This window comes from Lactuca serriola, chromosome 5 (genome assembly GCF_051521515.1).
Source record: "Lactuca serriola cultivar US96UC23 chromosome 5, Lser_US96UC23_V15, whole genome shotgun sequence".
Lineage (NCBI taxonomy): Eukaryota > Viridiplantae > Streptophyta > Magnoliopsida > Asterales > Asteraceae > Lactuca > Lactuca serriola.
Window position 1 is genome coordinate 248,989,128 of NC_136412.1, and position 18,674 is coordinate 249,007,801.

Genomic DNA, 18,674 nt, shown 5'->3' on the forward strand with positions numbered 1-18,674 from the left:
TTGTATTTTAAACAAAAAAAATTAATCCAAAATTAGTTAAAATAATTTTTGAGAGCTTTTAGTTTTTAAATTTTATGTTATCCCACTTTTTCCTTGCACGTCTATATAATAATAGTTATAACTAGATACCGTGTAATTTTGCCAAAATACGGTAGGTTTAAAAGTCTCCAAAATGCATCTAAATATTTATAATTTCTTACATCACATTAATAAGATACAAATATTATTATGTTATTAGCATAACGCCATAACCTCTATAATTATATAATATATTAATTCAAATTAAATAAAAAAAATATAAGAAATATTGTGAGTTGACCCAATCTATATTGACCGATACAATACATCACTTTGCCCAAAACTCATAACTCTTCTTTATGAAGGTAACACAAGTTGCAGTGAAATTCACTTGGGCACATGAAATTGAGAGGTTTTACAAAAACAAGGAGATCAATTCAATTCTTTTGAGGTAAAATTCAAACATTCCCAATACAAGATGTGGTTTTTGTAAGATTATAAATTACACTCCAAATCGTGGTTCATTTTTCAATATTTATCTGAATTTTTGTATTTTTAAAACTCATTTTGATATATACTTGATATATATATATATATATATATATATATATATATATATATATATATATGTGTGTGTGTGTGTGTGTTCGGATTTTAATTAGTACTTAAGTGAGTTTTTGAAGGACAAACTCATATGTCCCTTTATTCCAACTAGAGGAAGACCCGACAGGCCATTGGCGTGGATTTGGATAGGTCCGCACAAAGTTGTGCAATGAGTTTCCTTCTACATATTATAGAAGATGTTGAAAACACCACGGGTGTGTTTGGTTGTGAAAAACTATTTTTTTTTCAAAGAAAATATTTCAAAAAATAGAGTTGAATTCTCATTTTCAATTTTCAATGAAAATTTTAAAAATGTGTTTGGTTGGAACCGGTTGAGTTTTCATTTTCCATCTTAGATTTTTAGAAAACTTCGGAAAAATATAAAATCACTTTTCAAATTTACGTACAATTTGATGAACGGGGGGGGGGGGTGTTCTTTCGGGTTTGGATAGGTCCGCACAAAGTTGTGCAATGGGTTTCCTTCTACATATTATAGAAGATGTTGAAAACACCACAGGTGTGTTTGGTTATGAAAAACTATTTTTTTTTTCAAAGAAAATATTTCAAAAATAGAGTTGAATTCTCATTTTCAATTTTCAATGAAAATTTTAAAAATGTGTTTGGTTGGAGCCGGTTGGGTTTTCATTTTCCATCTTAGATTTTTAGAAAACTTCGGAAAAATATAAAATCACTTTTCAAATTTACGTACAATTTGATGAACTGAGGTCGCGTTTAATTGCGGAAAAATTAGCCTTTTCCAAAAAAATTGAAAATTTTCAAAACGTGTTTAGTTCATCTATTTTTCTAAATTTTTCACGGAAAATTTTCCGTTTTTTAAATTACAAAGATGTTGGAAATTTTTGGAAAACTTATAATCATTTTTTTTCCACATTCTTCTAATTCTAATATTTTTCTAAAAGATAAACACACATCCACTCTTACCTCTATTTACCTCCACTTTAACACCCCCAACCCACCATACCCCTACATACCCACACCCACCCACTCCCAAGCCCATACCCACACCCACCCACTCCCAAGCCCATCCCCACAAGCACATACACACACCCACCCATACACACCCATACACACCACAAACACATACCTACCCCATACCCCCACCCCCACAAAGACACACACAACCACAAACACACGCACACACCACACCCACCCCCACCCCTACAAACACACACACAAACAGACACTCACTCCAACCCACACCAACACCCCTCCACACACACCCATCGTGTAAAGCCCCGTTTATTTATTAAATAAATAAATAAAATAATAAGCGAATAGAAGCCCTAAAATAAATAATTATATACCAAATGATGGTCTCGTAGAGCTAATTGTCACACTTTAAGAGATTAGGGATTAAAAGTGTAATTTTCAGACTCAGCTTATAATTATTTATGAAGACAGGGGCTGATGGGTAACAATTAGGACTCAATATGAAAGGAACTATGGAACTAAGGGATAAAATGTAAATTATGGGTTATATTGTAAAGATTTATGGAATCGAGGGTTAAAAAGGTAAATCCTGGATTAGTTTTGAAAATATTTCCAAGGCGGGGGGTTAAAAAGGTAAACCCTAGAAACGCATTGCAGCCGCCAACCCTCTACCACCTTATACCTCCCTCATCTCCAACGGCCGTTCCCTACTCCGTCGATATTGCTAACCACCGATCGAGTGACTCCGGCAACAAGCATGAAGGACGAGACTGTGGCTGCTGTTGCTATTTCCCGAATGCTGCTCTTTCTCTCCTTCTCTTTCTTCCGATTCGATCCCCGTTGGGCTGCGCCAGCGTCACTAAACACCACCTGTGGCTTCGTCGCTGTTGCCACTGCAATCGAGGCTCGAGTCGCTGCTCTAGCAATCGCAAAATGTCGCCGTGAGCACCGCTGTCGCCGCCGTCTGGCACGTTTTGTTGCTCTGGTCACCATTTGCCATCTCGAAATGTCGTTGTGTTCGTGTGTGTGGACTGTCGGTCGAGTAGGGTTGTGAAGAACCACCATGACAGCTGGCCATGGTGGCTACTACCGTCCACAGGTCGATTAATTATGGCTGCCATCTCAGATTCGCTATTGCCACCGCTAGGAGCTACCAGGTGGGTGGATGGTGCGTGAACCACTCTTCAAAATGTGCGTGTGTGTTTTCTCTGTGTGTGCGTCGTGAGTGGCTTGTTTGGTCGGAATATCAAGAACAACCACCGCCACCACCGTGAGGTGGTGGCTGCCGCCTTGAAACACCATGTATCATAGTGATTTTGTGTGTTTATTTTGATTATTAGCCTTGTAAAATGTAATCTGAAATTTGAATAATAAAAGGAATTGAAAACCACCACCTTAGGGTAGTGGTTGCCGCCTCTTGCCGCCACCGGCCGCTATGTCGGGTGGCGGTGTGCTTGTCTTGTGAGTTGACTCGATTGGGAATGCTTGAAACCCTAATGGGCCCAATGAAGCTTAATGGACTCCAATGGACCCTAATAAAACCCTATTGTGCTTAATGGTATTATAGTGGGCTTAATAGGCCCAATAAAGCCCTAATTGATCTAAAAGCCCAACAAATTAATTAATGGACTAGTATTGGGTTGGAAACCCTAATTAGGGTTTGGAAAACCCTAATGCCATGAAACCCTAATTTGGGGGAATTAATCGGGACACACGGAGATTATTTAATAACTTGAGATATTAAATAATAAACTTTGGCAAAGATTAATCTAAGCGATAATGGACTTAATGGATTAAGTCCTTAATGGGTTAAGTAGGAAACCTAACCCCAATTGTCATTTTATGTGAAACGCTAATCTCACTTGGGTTTATTGTTGGGCCTTTCTATTGGGCCTTGAGGGTTGGGTTATTAATGGGCCATCCAAAGTCAAGCCAATGGACTAGAATAATTTAATGGGCCTGGGGTAAGGCCCATGTAAGGGGCTTGGGCCCAATTTGGAAAATTGGGCCATAGTTGGGCCTTAGTTTGGGCCTTAATGAGTATATGATGTTGGGCCTTAAAATGAGACCATGTATAGGCCTAGGCCCAATTTGGAAAATTGGGCCATGTGTTAGGCTTTGGATCCTAGTTGACTTTGGGCCTACGGATTGGGCCTTGGGCTTGAATAAGCCAAGCTTGGGGTAATGTAATTATCCAAAGTAAGTGTTTATGGTTATGTAGTGGGACCCAATTATTAATTGGGTGATGTTTTGATATTGACAGATCGGGAATCTGTCAGCCAACAGTTGGGGTCGAGTCTGTGGGATTTCAGCTAGTGGGGGATTGTGCCTTCGGGACTTCAGCAGTGTGAGGTGAGTTACCTTCCAGTAGCGGTGGGTCTACGACCACAATGTCGGCCCACCAGTAGGATTGTATGATAGATGTTTGTCTCTGTGATATTCATCTAGGTTTGCTACTACCTGTGATATGTTATTATGCTAGTATGATACGATGCTATGTGCTAGTGACAGTAGGGGGAGATAGTCCCCCAGAACACCGGTCGATAGGGCTGAAGGAGCGGTTATGCCCAACCATGCTAGATAGTTTGAGATATATGTGTTATGTGGTAGTGGTAGGGGTGAAATAGTCCCCAGTATCCGGTCGAGAGGACCGAAGGGGAGACCAACACCCAGATATGCTAGTCAGTATCCGATCGAGAGGACCGAAGGGGAGGCAAGCTCCCAGATATATTGGTCAGTATCCGGTCGAGAGGACCGAAGGGGAGACCAGCACCCAGATTTGCTAGTCAGTGTCTGTTCGAGAGGACCGAAGGGGAGGCAAGCTCCCAGATATACTGGTCAGTATCCGGTCGAGAGGACCGAAGGGGTAGGTCGGGCACCTAGATATGCCTGACAATACTTGTATGTTATGTGATTGTATGGTATGTGGTATGTTGGGGGAACTCACTAAGCTTCGTGCTTACGGTTTTCAGTTTTGGTTTCAAGTACTTCATGTTTAAAGGAAAGGAGTCGGTTTGATCGTAGCGCATCACACTATGGTTTTCCGCATGTGAGATCTTTGGGATTACACTCTGATATTATTTTATGATAACACGTTTGATTATTTATACTTTGGTTTTGACATGACATGATATTACGAATGTTTTATTACACTGTTGGTTTTATAATGACGTATTTAAAAATGAATTTTTTTGGCCTGTATTTTTGGGATGTTACACATCGACCCCCACATATACACACCCACCCCAACCCCAACCCCAACCCCAACCCTCACCCCCACGTGCACCCACACCCCTACAAACACACACACACACACACACCTCACCCCCACAAACATACACATACACCAACCCACCCAACACCACCACCAATATCACCGACCTACCATCACCATCACCACCGTCATCGCCCCCGTCACCACCACCACCGCCGTCGCTGTCATCACCACCTTTGCCACAATTGCCGTCGCTACCACCATCGCCGTTATCGACATCACCCTCCCCCCCGCCACCACCCTTATTCCCACCCTACCACCGCTACCGTTTTCTAAAAATGAAAACCGATAGAAATGTACACATCTAAATGCGTTTTCTAATTTTTAAAACTAAAAATGAAAAATGAATAAGTTTTAACTAAACGCGTTTTCTAAGTTTTTCAATGAAAACTGAAAACAAAAAACGAAACCTGAAAAGGGAAAATGAAAATTGTTTTTCCGTAACTAAACGTAACCTGAAAATTTTCATTTTTTAGGAAATTTTGAAAAACTGAACGAACCAAACGCATTCTCAAAATTTTCATTTTTTTGGAAAATTTTCCTAGAAAATTGGAAATTTTTCCACAAGGGTGCATTTTATTAGGAAAAATTGTTCTCATTTTCGAAGAAAATGTTTTGAAAATAGAGTTGAGTTTTCATTTTTAGTTTTCAATGAAAATTTTAAAAAACGCGTTTGGTTGGAACCGGTGAAGTTTTTACTTTCCATCTTAAAATTTTGGAAAACTATAAAAATAACTTTTCAAATTTACATATAATTTGGAAAACTGAACGAACCAAACACATTTTAAAAATTTCCGTTTTTCTTGGAAAAATTTCCTAGAAAACTGGAAAAATTTCCACAACCAAATGCACTGCGTTCAGTTACGGATGATATCTAATTGTGTTTACTGTTTAGCTTGATCAGTTTTATGCTTAATTAAACGTTTGATTCTAATTCAGTTTTTGTTGGCCACTTTAATTGTAAATAATCCATTCCAATTATCTGATTTGTTTAGATACGTAATTGTCTTTATTAATTAGTAAAAGTAACGGATATTAGGTTGATTATGTTTTAGGATTAACTTTAATATAAACTGATCAAAAAAGTCTTTACACTTCCAAACTTATGAGAAGTATTGGACTTTACTAGGAATTTTACACTGTGTCTAATGTTGCTTTTCTAAATTAGTTAAAAGCTTATTTGATTAATTTAATAAAAAGTAATATTTAATTCAAAGAGTTTGTTTTGGTTAAACATCTTAGTAAAAGAAAACCATTAGAACTTATTAGTAATTTTCAGTACCAGTTTAAACAGTACACAACTCAATTATCATGTTGAAGGTTATTTGTATGATTAAGAGAGTTGCCGTGAAACTAAAATTGTTTTACTTTCTGAATTTTACCCTAGTATTTAAATTGCATTTTTCTTTTATAAAATTCAGTCCAAATTAGTTTTAATAATCAAATAAATTCCCCTATTTTAATTTCTGTTAAATTAGTGTGTGCCTTATGCAAGAGAGGCATAGACCTTAGGACGTGTCCTTGTGGATTCACCCCTACTTTCCTATACTTCCCCTAATGCATTTGTAACAACCCAAAATTCTAAGGTAAAATTTTCATTTTTATTATAATCAAAACACTGTTGTAACTTTGCTCTAAACATTAAAAAGTATTTCAATTAACACAGTTATCAGAGTTCATTCCCAAAAATCACATATTGCGGAAAACACGGGTGTATGTGCTGCGATCGTCCCGCGCTCTTTCATTTGATAACTGAAGTACATGAAACATAAACTGAAAACCGTAAGCACAAAGCTTAGTGAGTTCCCCAAATACCACATACCATATATATCAAACGATCCATACATGCTATACATAACTGAGAGTCATACATATCAATCATATACCATAATCAATGAGAGTGTTATGTGCCAACCATAGTTTTGTCATTATGCCACGAGCCACCTCGTGGTCTTTCTTTCCAGGTCGGGGGCTACAACCATGGGTCTTACAGACAAGTGCCAAGAGCCACCTCCTGGTCTTCCATGCAAGCATCACAAAGACAACTAGCATAAAAACTATACTACTTAACTAATTACTTGCCAAAGTTTAGACTCTGGTCTTGCATACAGTGTTCCAGGAGCCGCCTCATGGTCTTTCGTACATAATGCCAAGGGCTAACCCCCGGGTCTTACTATAACACATAAATCAAATGGGCCGGAATTGGTACCTTCGACCCATACAACAGTGAGCAGACTTACCTCGAATGCTGAAGCCCTACTGCAGAAATCCTTAGCTGCTGCCCAGATAACTCCTTGAGCTAACAATACCAAAATATCACCTAATTAGCAATTGGGTCCCAAACCATGATCCAAAATCCATACTTCGGTAAAATGAACATTTTACCCCTGGCCCAACAAGATTTATAACTAAGGCCCAAGACCTAAATCCAACAAGATCCAAATCCACACAATCCAAGAAAGCCCACTAATGGCCCAATTTTCCAAATTGGGCCCAATCCCATACGGGCCTTATCCTAAGCCCACACTTTCCAATTTAAATTGCTTCAAACGCCCCTTGGGACAAACTTGGTCAAAGGCATGAGTCCAAAGTCAAAGTCAACAGCCTGAGTTGACCCAACTCGTCGAGTTTTATCCTTCAACTTGATGGGTTTCGAGCAATACAACATTCCTATGGTGTACATGCAAACCCTAATAACTTTGGATCTAGTTTGTCTAATGAGCATGCAATTGATAATCCAAAGCCATAAACCCTAGATCTAATAAACTATAACTGAAATTAGGGTTTAGATCTTACCTTTGATTGTTATATAGCAATAACAATCAATCCTTGGCTTCAGAAAGCTTAGTGCCTCAAGTGTTGCACCTCTAATGGAGTCACAAATACCACTAAGCAACTTGGATGAAGAGGGAGGAGAGAGGAGGCACCAAACATAGCTGGAAACCCTAAAGGAAGAATTAGCCATGTTTTTGGGTCTCAAGAGTTCTTTAAATAGGTAGGCAATTAGGGTTATCTAACAAGCAAACCCTAATTTGACTACTTAATCCCTAAGCAGCCCATGGACCCCTTCTGGAACATGCCTTGGACGATTTCTAATGGGCTTTCCCATAGAATTCATCCAACCTGTTATTCCAAGGTGATCCATAGCCTAATTGCAATTATCTTATAATTACAATTCCAGTCCCCTAAGTTTAATTAGCCACAAAATTAATTCTTTATTAATTCTTGACTAATATTAATTAAACAATATGATTTCTCATTTAATATATTATTCTCATAATATATTAATAAATCATAATTAAACCTTTCTCTCCTTAATTCATCCTACATACTGTTATGGCGAAGGCAACCCAAAAGGACCATGCTCATAATCGGGTCAAGTACATACCAAAATAGTTATAGACTTAGACACTATTCCAACAGTCTCCAACTTGGATAAGTCTAATAACTATTTTGCATAACTTCAGAACCTGATCAGCAATCGTAGTTTTCAAAAGACGCTGTAAACTTTGATCTTATCAGATAGTGTGTCCTTTAGATAAGGTATTATATATTCCTCCATTCTCAAGATATTGTATAGACACGAGACATGAATTTAAATCATTCTCTCTGTCTATGTATTGTTTCCGGACATTTGATTTATGACGACTGGCAACAGACTACAATTGAACACATCAACTTAGTCCCGGCTTGGCCAAGCGCTTAGGGTGTCATCACTAAATCATCGAGGGGCCCACATATATCGCTTTTATCCCACTTTGGGTAAAAGGAATGGATAAACTTTGACTCAAATGCTTTCTTGCACCTACTAATCAAATCACACACAACAATAAGTTTTATAACACCAAGTTACTGGTGCGTTTACTTATCATCAATGTGCAACCGACCAACAAATAACAACTCACACGTCTCGATTTCAATAATATACAATGTTATCGTCTCACTAATCACCCGTGATAAATCCATGAAGTGATTTAAGTGAGCGTGGGTTTAATCTAATATTTTAATCTTATCAAAGCACTGATGAACTCTGCAACAAACTTGTGCCATGTCTAAACACTTTAGACAATCTACAGACAGATTCATGACAGTCTTCCTTCATACCTACTTCCAATTTATGACTGACTGTAGAGGTTCGAATAACCCAGTTATTCTGGAAATCAAAACATGCAAAATGAAACACAACGATAATAATTAATGTTATATGGCCCCAAAACTTTTGAGCGTAAATAAAACACTTTTATTTAAACACCATATTGATTACTCATTATTCATTGTTTAATGTTTTGGATAATCAACTTATTACTTGAATTACAACAATAGATGTCCCATGCTCCAAGCATGTACACTATGTTACCTATGATCCTTACTTTGTGAAATAGATCAATTTAAAACCTTTCCAATGAAACCTAATTCACAATTCCCAACCCTCATCATTAGTGTAAGAATACCAAATTCTTGCCACTTTTGGAATATGTCAGATTCTAACATTTTATGCAACGATCCTTTCGTAATGTCATAGCACAAAAGTCACCAAGACTTGGCTAATAAAATTCCAAGGTATTCTATCATAAATTGTTACAAGACAATTCCATAGTCACGAAGTCTCACATTCAAAGTACATTCCTTTGAACATCCTTCTTGCATAAAAGTTTCTAATCTAGCCATAGACTTTCAATATCCAACTCCCAATATGGAAACATTTCCATATTTTCCATATGACAACTCATGCTAAATAGAGTCTTATTTATTCAAAATAATGTCAACATGGTCCATCCAATACTATACTTCCAACTACTCACAAGCAACAAATCCTTGGCGAACCTTAGATCGTCCTTTGATAGTTGTTTAATTATTTTAGCCAAAACCATTCTAGTCCTTTTTCCCTCTTAATGCGCTAAGCATTTGGAAAATTTTAGAATGATCAAACGTTATAGCATATGCAATCGTTCCTATACCCGAAGCGTATGGAACACAATTCATAATGTCTCACATGAAGACGTGATACTTTACCAGTCTTCCGCTATAATATTTCTAATTGTCATGTTCTCACAATTTTGATTATGAAAAAGGATGTCGTAATCATAACCAAATTTTTGAGAATGCAATTATCCTTTCCATATATAGAATTTCCTCATGTTGAACCATTCCAACACAACATTCATATATATTTGACTAAATTTGATTAAAATTCCACAATCTAAGCCTTTAGATTTGAAATGAAGTATAATATTCTCTCCCTTAATTATAGCAAAACAACTTTTCAACCCCTACAACTTGGCAAAGTGAATCTTTGTTTTCTATAATTAATATTGCTAACTTGCAATACTTGAAATAATAATCATGCTCCCACTAGAACGATGATTATTACCATAAAAGCATAACACTTATGCTCCCACTAGCTTTGACATATATTCAGAATACATCTGAACTTCCAGAAAACAATGTTTATTGAATTCTTAAGCTCATATTTCTAAATACTTGATGCTTTGATAAGCCTTTATCTAAGCTTCTTAACCTCATACTCCTTTTCCTTAGAAAGCTCACATGTGTGTCTAAAGAAATTCAGAACTTATGTTACTAAGTCCTAAATGTTCAGACTAATTGCCAAATCTCACAATTCGAATTATGAAGAGGGATGCCGTAATCATAATCGAATTTGAGAATACAATGTACTTTCCATTGATCAAGGTGCTTTGTCTTTATGTATTCAAATGAGAACTCATAGAAATCACATGCATAATTAACTCAATTGGAATGGCACAGAAAAAGAGTATGTCATCCACGATAGGCTTTAAACCTCAAGTCGTGTGCTAGTGATGATCAACTAAGTTTAACTCTTGATTTGTTCTTGAAACGTTTCAAGACCATTAAGACTCCCACTGACTCATTGACATATAAGATTCTCTTGTTAAGAAACATTCCTTGACAAAACAAAAAATTCAAGAGTTAGTGTAGTTTTTATCAAGACTATCACTTCACATAATTGGTTCTAGTTGGTCTTTGTCTCATCCAAGACATCACATTTTACCAATCTCAAATGTGTTGGAATAAGAAGACCTTTTCCAATTCCACATTTGTTGAGTGTTATAAACCTACTAAAGACGTGTCACTCAATTCACAATCTTAGAGTATAACTCTAAGACTTGATATTGGAATGAAGTATGATTGACTTCTTGATTTAACCATTTCCACAATTCTCGATTCCTCTTCTTAGACATACAAATGCACTAAGACTTACTTATAGGATCAATTGAGATACAGTTCTTAATCATTAAGACTTATCATAAAACACAATAAAAGGTACTCTCCCTTCTTCTTAGAATGGAGAAACTTTTATCTTTCTGCCTACTTGATTCTTCTTTATTCGTTCTGCTATTCATTGAAACTCTTTCAACCAACTTAGAATTACACTTAATCTTATAAGTATAATCATATTTACTAAACTTTAGTAAATCATGATGAATATCTTTATCATTCTTGTGGTGGACTTGATCAACGTACAACCTAGTGTACTCAATTTCTTAGTCCTTCACTTGACACTTTGCCAAAGATTTAGTCTAATTTCCAAATATGAAGTTTCTCATTCATCACGCAATGTATGTTGCATGATTCCAAGTTTCTGTCCAATTGAAACTTTGGCAATGAGAAACTCTCCCTATTTGGTAAATTCTCGACATTTCACAAATAACATAATCAAGAATCACATCCAATTCAACATTGCTAAAATTATAAATACATAAACATCCATTTTCACATATGCCATTGAAAGGATAAATAAATAAGACGAAATAAAAATTCATTTTTATTGCGGAAAACTTGTCCTTACAATGCAACTCAAATGAAAACTATGTTATTTCAATTTCTAAGAAATCTATTCTAACTCTAAAGTAGTAGCTCAAAAATTCGATCTTCAAGCAATGCGATCAATATCCATTTCTTCACGATCAGATTTAGCTTACTTCTTCCCTTAAGCTTCCTCTATTTTCTTCGATCCTACAAAACATCAAAATTTAATCTTATCACATCATGTATTGAAAATCAAAGAATAGGAACTTACATAGTTAGTTATTGGATTTTACCTGAAGTAGAGCCATACGTCTTGACTTTCCATCTCTTAGATCTCTCAGGTAGTTTAGGAAGCTTCGTCTCTAATGCCCCTTCTCTTAGCAATAAAAGCAAATAGACTCCTTTGGAATAGAACATGGGACAATCTCATACTTATTTCTTTCTGGACTTCCAAAGTTGCCAGTGTCCATTGAAGTTGGGAGTTTGATTCACCAGACAAATTTGTTTGACCAACACGCCAAATCATTGTTGATTCAGCAGCTATAAGCAAATAGGTGAGATCAATGAGGGTCACGTCATGGTCCATCATATAGTACTCTCTAACAAACTCACTATATGATTCAGGAAGCGATTGAAGAACCCAATCAACAGCCAACATCTTTGAGATATCGACACCCATCATCCTTAACCTATCAATGTATGACTTCATCTCTAAGATGTGTGCACACACATGTTTCCCATTTTCGTGTTTACTTACCAAAAGGGCTTGAGTGAGCTTGAACTTTTCAAGCCTTTGAACTTGTGGGTTAGGGAGAATAATTGGAGGAGCTGGAGGAAGTGAAGCATGATCTCTGGTTCCTCGATCATATCGTGAAATATCATCTTCATTTGGAAAACTTGTTCCATGGGATTTAGGAAGACCATTGTTAGATTCAGACATCTACAAAACGGGATAAATTCAACTCAAGTTGATTAGAATCCTTGATGTAACACCCAAATGAAACATCATTGCTAGGATCCAACACAATACTCTACAACCTAGAAGAGGGATGTCGTAATCTAGTTGCAGAATATTTGAAGGTAGGTAAATGACGATTCACCAATTTCCACCTTGAAAAACAAAAAAGAAAATTTAAGTTTTAATTGAATTGAAACTCCTAGATCTTTTGAGACTCATTGAAATTTTCAATGGCATGTTTAATCTCGATTATGCCCTACTATTTGCGACTGGGATGCCGAGGATCACAAACAAGGTGTGAATAACCATGTGAATCACGTGGTGCACTCAATGCTACTATCAACTAATCAATGTGTCGGTTAGCCACACACATTCCATTGATCTATGATATACATCGAGTCACCCTTCACTACCAATTCCAAACCCAAATTAGTGTGTCGGTTAACCACACATGCTCCACTAACGTCTCGGCAAGGGTACAAAGTTTCATTCCATGGATTAGCATACAATTTCACATTTTGCCTAAAGTAACTATGATTTGGGAATCTGAAAAGCATTTAGTTACTTTGTACTTCATTATACTTATAATGGAAGGTTTATGTCCTATCCTACCCGTTCGGCTAACGACCCTCCACTAGTCAAGAGTGCGGTGGGTAAGAGTGGATACCCATTCAGTCATCATTTTATAGGCAATTTCCTTAAACACCCCTTATAGACCAGCTTCGTGAATGAGGTCTACTAATGGTAAGACATACTCTTTACTCATATATATATATATATATATATATATATATATATATATATATGTATGTATAATATTAGACTTTTAATGTTACATATATATATATATATATATATATATATATATATATATATAGGGTGTATTTTTCACTTTTAAAATACTAGGTGGTTTTATCAACTTTCTCTTTTAATTAAACTTTAAATTAACGTAACAAAACCATGAGGTTGTAATTTGAACTTTTCAAAATACTAGAGTTTTAGAATTTAAATATTACAAAATTAAACTTTTAATCAAAAAAATTAAATTCCAAAACTTGCAGGCAAGTTTTGAAACTTTTCAAAACATTAGGGTTTAACTATTTAAATTTCAAAAACAAAACTTTTAAGTTCAAATTTAAATTATAAAACTTAAAGGGAGTAATTTGAAACTATTCAAATAAGGCAATTATTTAATTTTGACCTAGTCAAATATCTTGCAGGATAATACATCAAATAACTCAAATAATTAAACATTATCTTATAAGGTAACAAATATTTGATTAAATGGTAATTATCTACTATTTTGGTAAGGATATTCACCCAAAATCAATAAAAATTGGATTTTATTAATTAAAAATGTTTATGGTACGTATCCCAAGCCAAAACAGCAAGAAAATCGCTAAAAACCGCTGCCAGACCCTCGGACTCGCCGAGTCAGCCAGACTCGCCGAGTTCATCTACTGACTCGCCGAGTCAGTCAAGCAGAAGGTGCAAAAATCGTTTTTTCAGCCAATATACTATCAAATAAGCATCAATTCATCAACAAACAGCTATAGGCTCTGATACCACTGATGGGTTTCGAGCAATACAACATTCCTATGGTGTACATGCAAACCCTAATGGCTTTGGATCTAGTTTGTCTAATGAACATGCAATTGATAATCCAAAGCCATAAACCCTAGATCTAATAAACTATAATTGAAATTAGGGGTTAGATCTTACCTTTGATTGTTATATAGCAATAACAATCAATCCTTGGCTTCAGAAAGCTTAGTGCCTCAAGTGTTGCACCTTTAATGGAGTCACAAACACCACTAAGCAACTTAGATGAAGAGGGAGGAGAGAGGAGGCACCAAAAACAACTGGAAACCCTAAAGGAAGACTTAGCCACATTTTTGGGTCTCAAGGGTTCTTTAAATAGGTAGGCAATTAGGGTTATCTAACAAGGAAACCCTAATTTGACTGCTTAAGCCCTAAGCAGCCCATGGACCCCTTCTGGAACATGCCTTGGACGATTTATAATGGGTTTCCCCATAGAATTCGCCCAACCTATTATTCCAAGGTGATCGATAGCCCAATTGCAATTATCTTATAATTACAATTCCAGTCCCCTAAGTTTAATTAATCTCTTTTAGCCACAAAATTAATTCTTTATTAATTATTGACTAATATTAATTAAACAATATGATTTCTCCTTTAATATATTATTCTCATAATATATTAATAAATCATAATTAAACCTTTCTCTCCTTAATTCATCATACATATTGCTATGGTGAAGGTAACCCAAAATTACCATGCTCATAATCGGGTCAAGTACATACCAAGATAGTTATGGACTTAGACACTAATCCAACACAACTCGCCAAGTTCATCTAACAATCTGCAAAGTCGGGAAAAGCCAAGCCAACTCACAGAGTTTATCCAGAAACTCGCCAAGTTCGCCAACAAGTCACCATCTTAATGCATTAAGCCCTTTTTATCATATCTAAGGCTCTAAAGCGTAGATCTGAATTGTTTCCAACATACAAATCCATAAAGTTGACACCTTGATGTCTTTACAACCCCCAAGTGGATCTAAACTCGAGATATAACAACCTACTTCCATAGAAATGGCCTTTTCTCAAACATGGAAGAATTTCAATTCAAAACATGACCACTTTATGACTCAAGGGACCAAATAACACTGAGAATGGCAATTCCAAGCTTCATAACCATGAGAACTGATCATACTTTGCCAATGGGACCAAAAAGGTCCATGAATCTAAAACAAGAGATATCTAAGCTAATAATCACCAAGTTCAAGACTTTATACCTCAAATGATTGCTAAGTGATGATGATGTTTTGGATCTTCAAGCTCAAGATTCACTAACTCTCCTTCACCAGATTCCTCTTTTTCTTTCCAATGCTCCAATCCTCCAAAAATGATGTTCACAAGGTCAAGAACACACAAAGATGATAAGGGTTGGGTTTTAGAGTTTCTGAGCTAAGGAGGTTGGGGCATGGGACATAATGACATATTTATATGGCTTGAACCCTAAAAATTAGGGTTTTCTCAAACAACGTCCAACTGTAACGCCCCGATTCTCAGGTATTTTTCAATTATAGTTTCTTGGTTTTGTCCCTACTCGACGAGTCGGTTATCCTACTCGTCGAGTAGCAGCGGGAGTGGATCACGGATTAAGTGATTGACTCGGCGAGTCCACTAGTGGGACTCGGCGAGTAGGATCTGGCAAGTGAAACCCTAATTTCCGGGGTTTGTGCCCCTATTTAAAGGAGCCTTAGCCTCCCTTGGGTTTCTTTGCAGTCTTAGAGAGCCCCTGATTCGAGTGTGTGTGCTTGTTGAGTGTGTGAAGCTTGAATAGAAGATTTTGTAGGAGAAGGCTTGAAGGAAGAGGAGGTTGGAGCAAGTTAGGTGGGGAAATCTGCACTATTTTCAATTGTCATCTTCCAGAGGTATCCTAAATTACCAACTCTTATGTGATTTTTCCTTTTTATTGAAGTTCTAGGGTTTTCTATGGACCTTAAAGGTTGATAAGTTGAACAATGAGTTGGATCTGAAGTTGTAAATTCAGATCTGAACCCTCTCTAAGCTCTAGAAACATAAAGTCTCAAGAATTGATCATGTATGAGGTCCCTCTTGGGCATGAAGCCCCATTAAGAGCTTAGAATTGGCATTTAGAGCCTTAAATGCAATGCATGTACGTAAAGTTTATGACTTTACGTAATAAGTATACCATAGAAGCCTAGATCTATGAATTGGAGCCACTGCATGGCTCAGAATAAGTCGGTATGGGAAAAAGACCAAACGGACTCGGCGATTCGCAAGGATAACTCGACGAGTCTAATGAAGGAAGCCGTGAAACTCGACGAGTTGGATGAACAACTCGACGAGTCAGATGAAGATCGTCATGGAACTCGGCGAGTTGATGAACAACTTGGCGAGTCAGATAAACTTTCCCAAGGATATGCCCACGTATGTACCCGTCGAGCTTCGCCTAGGAAACCCGACGAGTGGCGTTAGAGTTCAGTCGAAAAACGAGGGAAACTCGACGAGTCACTCGACTACTCGGCGAGTGCACCAGAAGCCAAGGAAACTCGACGAGTCACTTGACTGTTGACTTTAACCATTGACCTAAGTTGATCCGTTGACTTTTGAGGACAGTTATAGGAGGACCAGAATCTTATGTATGCAATTCGTAATAAATATAGGTGGTGGGATTCGTGACAGTAGCCCGAAGGTTGGAACTAATTTTTGTGAGACGACGTTTTGAGGTGAGTTATCCTCACTATACTAAGGGGTCTAAGGCACCAAGGCCGGCCCAGTGGATTTGATATCCTAGTAGTATTTGATATCTTGAGTTGAGTTAGTAATGTATGCCAGTTGATATGCTAGTCGGGTAGATCTGTAGGACTGCCTGTGATACTGATTGATTACCTGTAAGTGCATTTATCTGTTACATGTCGACATGCTGTGTGGGGTGGGTTGAGGTTGTACTGCTCCGTGCGGTAGCCAACAAACCCGAGAGTATTCCAGATATGAGTTGAGGGCCCGGTAGGCATTCCAGACTCATACTGAGGACTTGGGAGCATTCCAGATACGAGCTGAGGGCCCGGTAGGCATTCCAGACTCGTACTAAGGGGTCGATGGCATTCCAGATACGAGCTGAGGGCCGGTAGGCGTTCCAGACTCGTACTGAGGGCCCAGGGGTAGTCCAGCTTGTAAAGATGTAGACCCAGTACATGTTGTTCCGTTTTGATTAATATGATATGCTATTGTTGATATTGCTATGTGGACTGTATGTGTATCGGTATTTTGGGGTGACTCACTAAGCTTTTGGGCTTACAGTTTCAGTTTATGGTTTCAGGTTCCTCAGGGGATCGCGGCAAGGCCAAGGCGTGATCGTACAGCTCCTCTTACTATGTTATGTTTTTGGGAAAAGACTCTGATAATCAATGTTTTGGAAACTAAATTTGTAATGTTTTGATGAACATGATATGTTTTTAAAAGTTTAAATTTGCTTGACATTTTGGATGTTACACCAACTCGTCGAGTTCCCTTCGCCAACTCGACGAGTTGGTCTTTAAAACACGTGTCCAAAAGCCTCTAACACGTCGATTTTCCCACCATAAACTCGACGAGTTGGTCTTTAAAAAAAGATTTATACTACAATTGATCTTCTAGATTCCGGGCGTTACAACATTTGAGCAGTATTTTTATTTATACTATTATTTGTTTAGGCGTTGCAACAAGCGTCTAACAAATTGGTGTCATTGCCGAGGACACAGAAAACACTAATCGTTTTATTCCAATATCTACATGTACAAGTACTCCACTACAGTTTGATCCAGAAATAGAGAATATAACAAGAAAACTCATAAAAGAAGCACTTCAACAGAAAAAGTGACATGATTTTTTCGCATCAACATCTTCTCTAGCTTCATAAGAAACAAATCCACAAGGCACTCCCTTGTGGAATGAGCCTGAAATAACATTTTCATCTTTTCCCAAGGAACCCCCATCCTCGCCTTCCCACAAGCCATTAAAAATACTAACCAACATCTTCTATCAAATTCAAAACACCCAAACCCTCTGATTCAGATACCAAAACAGAACTAGCCTTGAGTGAACACGGAGACGATCCTGAGAAGGCTCTCCGAGAGTGGGCGATACAAGATGTTACACGATAGCCCTTGTGTATCACTTTACCTGAAGCTCAAAACTTTGACCTGAAGTATGGTTTGATTCAACTGCTCCCGACTTTCAGAGGCCTTGAGAACAAAGTAACATCCATAAAATTCATGAAAATTTAAAACTTTTTCAAGAATCCAAAAACCATTATTTATTACAAAATATTTTCAAAATAGTTTTATATAAGAGTATCCCAGAAATCAAAATCATAAAATGCGAGGAGGTGCACGATCAAGACTTCGCCTTCCCGCGATCATCTGAAGTACCTGAAACAAAATCCAAAATTGTAAGCCCGAAGCTTAGTGAGTTCCCCCAAAGTACCAACACCATACAAACCATACCTATATCATAACAAACATCATGCATATATGTAGCAACCCGTTATTTC